This window comes from Molothrus aeneus, chromosome 25 (genome assembly GCF_037042795.1).
Source record: "Molothrus aeneus isolate 106 chromosome 25, BPBGC_Maene_1.0, whole genome shotgun sequence".
Classification (NCBI taxonomy): domain Eukaryota; kingdom Metazoa; phylum Chordata; class Aves; order Passeriformes; family Icteridae; genus Molothrus; species Molothrus aeneus.
Genome location: NC_089670.1, coordinates 5320633 through 5327671, shown reverse-complemented (window position 1 = coordinate 5327671; position 7039 = coordinate 5320633). Strand labels below are relative to the sequence as shown.

Here is a 7039-nt window from a genome sequence, read left to right as displayed (position 1 = left end):
CTCCAAGAAATATAAGGATGTGGAGGAAAAAAGCACTCAAGGAATAGTTTAGAAGCTATTTAGAAGCGAGTATGGGAAGTGATCTTAATTTGCAGGCAAAATTGACTGATTTGTGGTTTCCTCCATACCAAAATACTGCATTGCTATAAACATCCAGAACGAATATTCCCTTGTTTACCATTCATTCACAATTCTGCAATATTAAACAATGGAGAAGATGATGACTTGAGCACTGTGCTGTAGACCAGGTCTTTACAGCAAAGTTCTCAGGTCCAAAAATCACACCAGCTTAGTGCCTCTTGAGTGCTTCACAGCATTTGCCTCGAGTTTCCCTTTGTCACCCTCTCCTAAAATACATGGAAAAAGTGCTCTCTGGACACCTGTCCTATTTCTGAATCTGTAGCAGCACCGGCCAATTCAAGGGTGTCTCTGCTCCTCCAACCTCCCCTGTAATAATGCATTTTGATGTTTTTCATTTATTCTCAGCACTCTGCAAGCACGAGGTCCCTGAGGTGAGCAGTTAGATCAGGTTTACCAAGGAGGAAGTGAAGGCACCAACACGTTAAAGGTGCAGCCTGCCAGTCCCTGTAAGTGAACATTTCACTGACAGAAATTCTACACACAGTGTACTTGTGAGAGAAAACAGAGTTTATTAGGGGCTTGTTTAAGATCCACAGGGAATCCATGTCAGAAGCAAAATAACCCTTATTCCAGATCTCTGTTCAAGATGTATCTTTACTCTGACCTTTTACTTAAAACCTTCAACTAATTAAGTAGATTTTATTGGGTAGAACAATCTAAAGAGGAGCTAATGAGATGCTTGTGCAGCACTAAGCACAACTCATGATTTTGTATTATTGCAATTGAAGTAGGACATTTATCTTCTTTCCCTTCATTGTACCGTCTCTAAACTACACCATCAATTCCCCACATCTACCATTTTGTTTCCTTCTAAGTCACCAAAACCACTTTCAGCATCACTCAGGTGTTTTGGGAGTTTTTTGTTAACTGATTCTAAGGAAGTCTTCTGAGTAACAAGCTCAGAAAATCCAGGAATTCTGTGGCCTTGATTCTCCTCACTGAAATTTAAATTGTATTTAAAAGAGCTGAAATCACACCCGTAGAATCCTGCACTGTGTGTATCCAGGCACTGTCAAAGTAAACTGTCTCAAAGGAGTATGGAGAAGTTCTCAAAATGCTACATTCTTAAACTGCATCTGCATTGAAAACAACGCAGAGCTTAAGCTCTTTGTACAAAATTGCAAACAACTGCACCAGGCTTTGGCATTTGTAGTTTAGCAAGCTAGTCAAGATGAGCTTTGTAACAAAATATCGCACATGGGAACTGCCACATCGCAACTCGGGATAATACAAGCTCTGTAATGAATTAAAGGAATAGAAAAGGAGTTAAAATTGACAGACAGACATCTTTTCAATTTACTACAAATTCAGAAGTCAAGCACCAAATGTCTGCAGGCAGAGGCACAGAAGTGTCTCTGTCTCACACCTCTGACTTCCTTTCCAGATTCTGCAGAGGCATAGATTTCATGTGAAGATTACCGGCTGCCTGGGTTTGTGTGCTCGTCCCTGCCATGGTTTCCTGTGCACCTGGCACCCTGCGGCCGCCTTCACCTCACGGCTCCCAGTCTGCTGGTTCTCTACACCAAAAGTGGCTTTTCAGCGGGACATCTGCAGGTGTCACCCTCCTCTTGCAGGTGTCACCTCCTCCTGCAGCGGAGTCCCCTAAAAGGGACTCACCTTCTCTCTCACCCCCTTCCCTGGGGCACCCACCAAACCCTGTCATTGATGAGGGCATGGAGCCTCGGGCCATGGACCGCCCTCGGGCCCTCTCCATGCCCTCCCGCGTTCCTTTCACCACAAAGTCACTTCACTGCCCCCCACTACCGTCTCCACGACGTCTCCCTAGGAGCCGTGGGGTGACTCTCGCCCTGGGTCTCAGCTCCGCCCGCCGCCCCCTCGGCGCTGCCGCCCCCTCGGCGCTGCCGCCCTTTCCCCTCAGCCTCCCCTCACGGCCGGCCCCGACCTGCTGCCAGGGCGGGCGCCTGGCTTCGCGCGCCACCCGGCCCAGCCAATCAGCGCTCGGCGTGCGGGCGGCCGCGCGGGCTCGCACCAACCAGAGAGCGGCTTCTTGCGGCCGTCCCGAAGCGCCCCCGCGGGCCCCCGGCGCCGGGGCGTCCCGCCTGCCAGTGACCGAGATGGCGGCCCCGGCCCCGGCGGCGCGGCGGGCGAGCGGCCCCGCCGGCAGCGCCCGGCGCGGCGGGTGAGTACGGGCCGGGCGGCGGGGCAGGGCCGGGCTGTGGCCCTCTGGGGAGCGCGGCCGGCGGTCCCCTCCTCGGCTGGGGGCTGCCCGCCACGAGGGGGGAGGCCCGAGGCAGAGCCCGCGGCGGTCCGCAGCCCTGCGGCCCCACTGCCCGCAGTTCGTCGGAGCGTTACCCAGCGGCTTAGGAGGAAGAGGAAATTAGAAAAGGACACACAAAAGGCAGTCTAAACACATGATGGCAGCTCAGCGCACCGGCGGCACCTCTCCCACGGCTGCGGGACAGGCTCCGGCTGGCAGCGCCACGGAGCATCCCCGGGGCACCGGGCTCGGACTATTCCTCCGGGGCATCGGGCTCGGAGCATTCCCCCGCGACACCGGGCTCGGAGCATCCCTCCGGGACACCGGACTCGGAGTCAGGCCAGGGGGTGCCCATCAGCCGTGTGTGCGCTTGGGTAGCTGCAGTTTCAAACTCCGCATAAAGGTTTAGTGTCTGGTCCCAAATTCTGGCCTTTAGGAGCTTTTCCTGACTCCTTCCAGCCGGGATAGCAGCATTCTCTCAGCCGGTTCTTTCATATTGCTTCACTCCTGTGCCTACTTCAGCGCAGTGTTGTGATCAGCAGAAATTCGTGGCACACTTCGTTTTGTCCCAGATGTCCACCTGTTTCAATTCTCAAAAGCTGTGATCCACACGGTTCTTGCTATTTGTCTGTTTGGGAGCTTTTCGTTGTCAGAATAACAGAGGCTGTTATTGGTAAGGAAAAGCCTAACAAATCCCCTTTAAAAATACCATTACATAAAGCATACCATTACATACCATTACATAAAGCATGAGAAGTTTGTCTTAGATGATACTATCTACCCAGAAGATAGAGAGAAAGGGAAAACCCATAAACAGGAGCGAAGAGTGTTTTAGTACACATTTAACACTGAGTTTTCACTGGAAATCTTGTACCACGGAAGAGTTTCCTTAAGTGAGGCTTACCAGTGTTAAAAGTTACCAAGATAATAGCAGAGACCATAAGCACCCATCCATCTTCCTGAGGCAGCTACCAAGGCATAGATACTTTCATGTTTTCTCAGGAAAGGAAGCTACTAAGGACTGCTTCTTTAAAATCCTATTCTTTCCCCCAGCAATTGTAGAAAAAACTTCCTAGTTGAACAGGCAGCTCACACACAATGGGACACAATGGAATAGTAGCACATGAGCTCTATGAAACACTTTAAGTTACTTAGAAATGCAGGTTTCTATGTAAACAAACTGTTACTCAACAGCTGCTGTACTGCATTAATCTACAGGGCTTGCTCAGATGTAGTAAAATTTGAATACCCTAGGAAGCAAACTAAATTTGTTTTCCAAGAAGCCTGCCTAATATAGTCATACGTAGAAATAGTTACATGGTGCTGGTTTTGTGCAAGATATGTTTTATTCTTTAGAGAAGTGGTTTATATTTCCTATATTTTAGTCAAGCTTATTGAAAAAAAATTTACATAATATTCCTCTTAACCATGACCTTTTGAACAAACACCTTGCCAACATTTTTTATCTGATGAGAGGATTAAGATATTAGTGCTTCTAGCCTCAGTCGCCAAACAAATGAATTTTGGTACTGCAGGTGGAAGCAAGAAAACAAGCAAGAAAACAAGCAAGAAAACAAGCCTTTGTCCTCTAATCTTCACATTACAGCTCTGTTTACGTCTTGATCTGTCAGAACCCTACCCAAATTAGGTGCTGGAAGCCACTGCAAACACTCAGACCAACCTGGCCCAGACACAGCCCTGAGAAGGTGTGGGTTGGGAGGGTTTATATCCCCCTGTGGCTGGCTGAGCCTGGCCAGGAGCAGAGCCAGAGGCCATGGGGGATTGGCCTAAAGGGTTGGGTTGATTTGGCCAAAAGGGTTGGGTTGAGTTGGCCAAAAGGGTTGGGTTGGCCAAAGAGAGTGACCTGCTCAGGCAGCATTGTCCTGCACTTAGACCTGTGGGAGCAGCGTTTGCTTTGGATTGGATGGGTTCACATCTGTGATAATGTATGTGTTTGAACACTAAATAGTGCAGTGTGCATCTCTGGAGTGCTCTTGAGTGAAGACTGGAGGGAGATTCTTCAGGAGCTGTAGGGAGCTCCTGTTTTCCTTTCACAGTAGAGTGAGGCAGCTCACTGCCCTGTTTCTAGACACAGCTCATCCTACATGTGTTCATCATAAAACTTTCACGGGGCTTGTGAGAATAGCAAAACACACAATCTGTCAAGCGCCTTTCCTAGATCAGGGCTGTGCTGTGCTTGGAATGGGTTTGAGTTTGGTCTGAATGGCCCTCAGGTGCTGAGTCTGCTCTGGGAAACTCCAGAGAACACCTTCCCATTGGCACAGTGTTTATCAAATATCTCCAAATGGCAAACACTGGTGTAAGAATACTTTTTTACCCATATTTACTATAAACTATGAAAACAACACCTTTATTTATAATCTAGAATGAAGAGGAAAAGCTGCCCTTTTGTTTCTGAGTCAGTGTATATCAGCAAAAATTGATTTGCTAAAAGGTCCTATAAATGCAGCACAAGCTTTTTAAATTTTACTTTGTGCCATTTTCTTTCTGTGGTTTTCTAACATTTCAGTATTATTTAATTTTAAATGGAGGTAGTTATACAATCCTGGTTACAATATCATGATGATGAATGACAGCTGTCACTTTTGCAGTGAATTCTTCCATAGATTTGCTGTAAAAATTTCTTTTCAAGACATTGTGCCACAACATCTTGTCTCTGCAGAAGCTGTAGGGGCCCTTCCACCTTTCAGAATTGTGCCTTTTATTGCATTTTTCACTTTGATCCAGACTCTCTACATGCTGTGACTTTCTGTGGCAGGCAGTACCTGAAGCAGAAAAAGTAAAGGAATGGAATCCTTTAGTTCCCAAACACACTTTTTTCTTTTTAACCAAGTAAGGAAAAATGAACACAGCAAATACTTCTCAGATTTACAGTACCTTAATTTGTAATAGTATCAGCCCCTGTGGAAACAGTAAGGTAGACTAAACTAATTATATAATTCTTTGATCCTATTCCTTTTGATAATTGCTTCTCAGCTCACCAAAATGAAATTAAAACAAGTGTTCTTTCACTTGTGGAACATCTTTTTTTATCAGTCTTAATCTTCCAAGTAAACCAAAGGTCTTACAAGTGTGCCAAAGCAATTCCCTACTCCCCTTCTCCCTCTTTTTTGCTCAGGTTTCATTTTGAGCAATGACTCTCTTTTGAAACAGTCCAATGTGCAAGTTCTGAATGTGCTGGAGAAATTAGGAAGGAGTCAGATATTTTTTATTGGAAAATTCTCAGCAAGTAAGGTTTAAACAAAAAGTAATTTCACCTCCAAGAGGCACAGTTGTCAATGGATGACACTCAAAAGTTCATTTCAAATTTAATCCTGTTTGTGATTCAGTGCAGAATAGACCTCTCTCTGATTCCTGTCATTTAGGAAGGGAAGCAGAGACTGTGTGAAATCAGCTCCTGATTCTTTACAGCCAGGCTCAAATGAGATATGTGACTGCTGCTGGGTTGATAATACTTAGCACATATACAGCACTATTTCAGAGCATCTCACTTTACAGATACTAATAAATTTATTTCACAGTCTTCCTCTGAAGCAGATATGCTTATTCCTATCTACAGTCTGGGGTTATTGAGGCAGAGAATGTTTAGCTGGCCCAAATTCTGACAAGTCTTTTTTCACAGGCAGATACTGAAGCCAAGAAGTGTGTCTGCCAGCTCCCTTGCTGTAATTATTCCATGCTCTCAGTGAGTCCCAAAGCAATTGACAGTATCACTTGGTGCACCTTTGGAAGGCCATGTATCAGCAAATGTCCCCGTGTTGCAAATGATCAGGCAGACATCAGCTCCTCATGAGTAGGAAGGCCGTATGGTTCTGCTGATATCAAAACAATCAGCTTAAATCAAAGCCATTTTCTCCAAGGCAGCTGCTTTTTTTGGTTATTATCTGTTCCCCCGTGTTTCTATTCTTGGTTGACAGATCAGGCTTCTGTTCTTGAGGAATTCACTTTTGGCAGCAAGAAATGTTCACACTCCCCATCATTTTTCATAGACTAATCTGTGTTGGGAATTTTCAGTAAATAACATAAAAGCATCAGTGATTGAACACTTTAGGGAAAATAGTATCATTAGGTTGATTTATTTTTCTCTCTAAAGACAGCAGCTTCTAAAACATATTTTTCTTTTCAACTGTCTATTGGTTCTATAATTGCCTGATCTTTCTTTGCTAGTTGTTTTATAAGTTTGGTAGGTAATATATCATGCTGTATAGTTTTTTATTAAAATTCAACACTGCTGTCTCATACTGATGGTTAAGTGATTTGAAATCCTTGGAAAATCTGAGCCATAGTATTTTTACCTATATAGATACACTGGCTGCATAAGGCATTGTTATTCAAGAGATGATCTGGTAAAGAAAAGGGTGAATGGGCCCTTGCAAAGTTCTGCTGTCCAGAGGGATGTTTCAAACACTTGTTGATACTCAGATTGAGCTACAAGACTTGCTCTTTGCTCATGGCACTTCCAAACTGAAACAAGTTAAGGGGGGATGTGGATGTATTTTCCAATCTAAAAAGGATATCAGGCACACATAGCAACCCAGGCACAGAACTCACCCAATCATGTAAAATAGAGATATTCTGAGGTGGGTTGCAGACCTCTCCCCACAGCTGTGGGATAACCACTGCCTGGGTTTGGCATACAGGACTTCCAGACAGTTGGCT

At 45.4% G+C, this 7039-nt stretch overlaps 1 protein-coding gene across 1 annotated transcript in view; it reads left to right on the top strand.

The window, feature by feature from the left end:
• The first annotated feature begins 2232 nt into the window (after nt 1-2232).
• Nucleotides 2233-7039, top strand: part of TMEM94 (transmembrane protein 94) — a 51073-nt gene continuing 46266 nt past the window's right edge. Inside the window, exon 1 of the mRNA XM_066565800.1 lies at nt 2233-2281. The gene's annotated coding sequence lies outside the window, so the exon portion shown is untranslated. The remainder of the gene's footprint in view (nt 2282-7039) is intronic.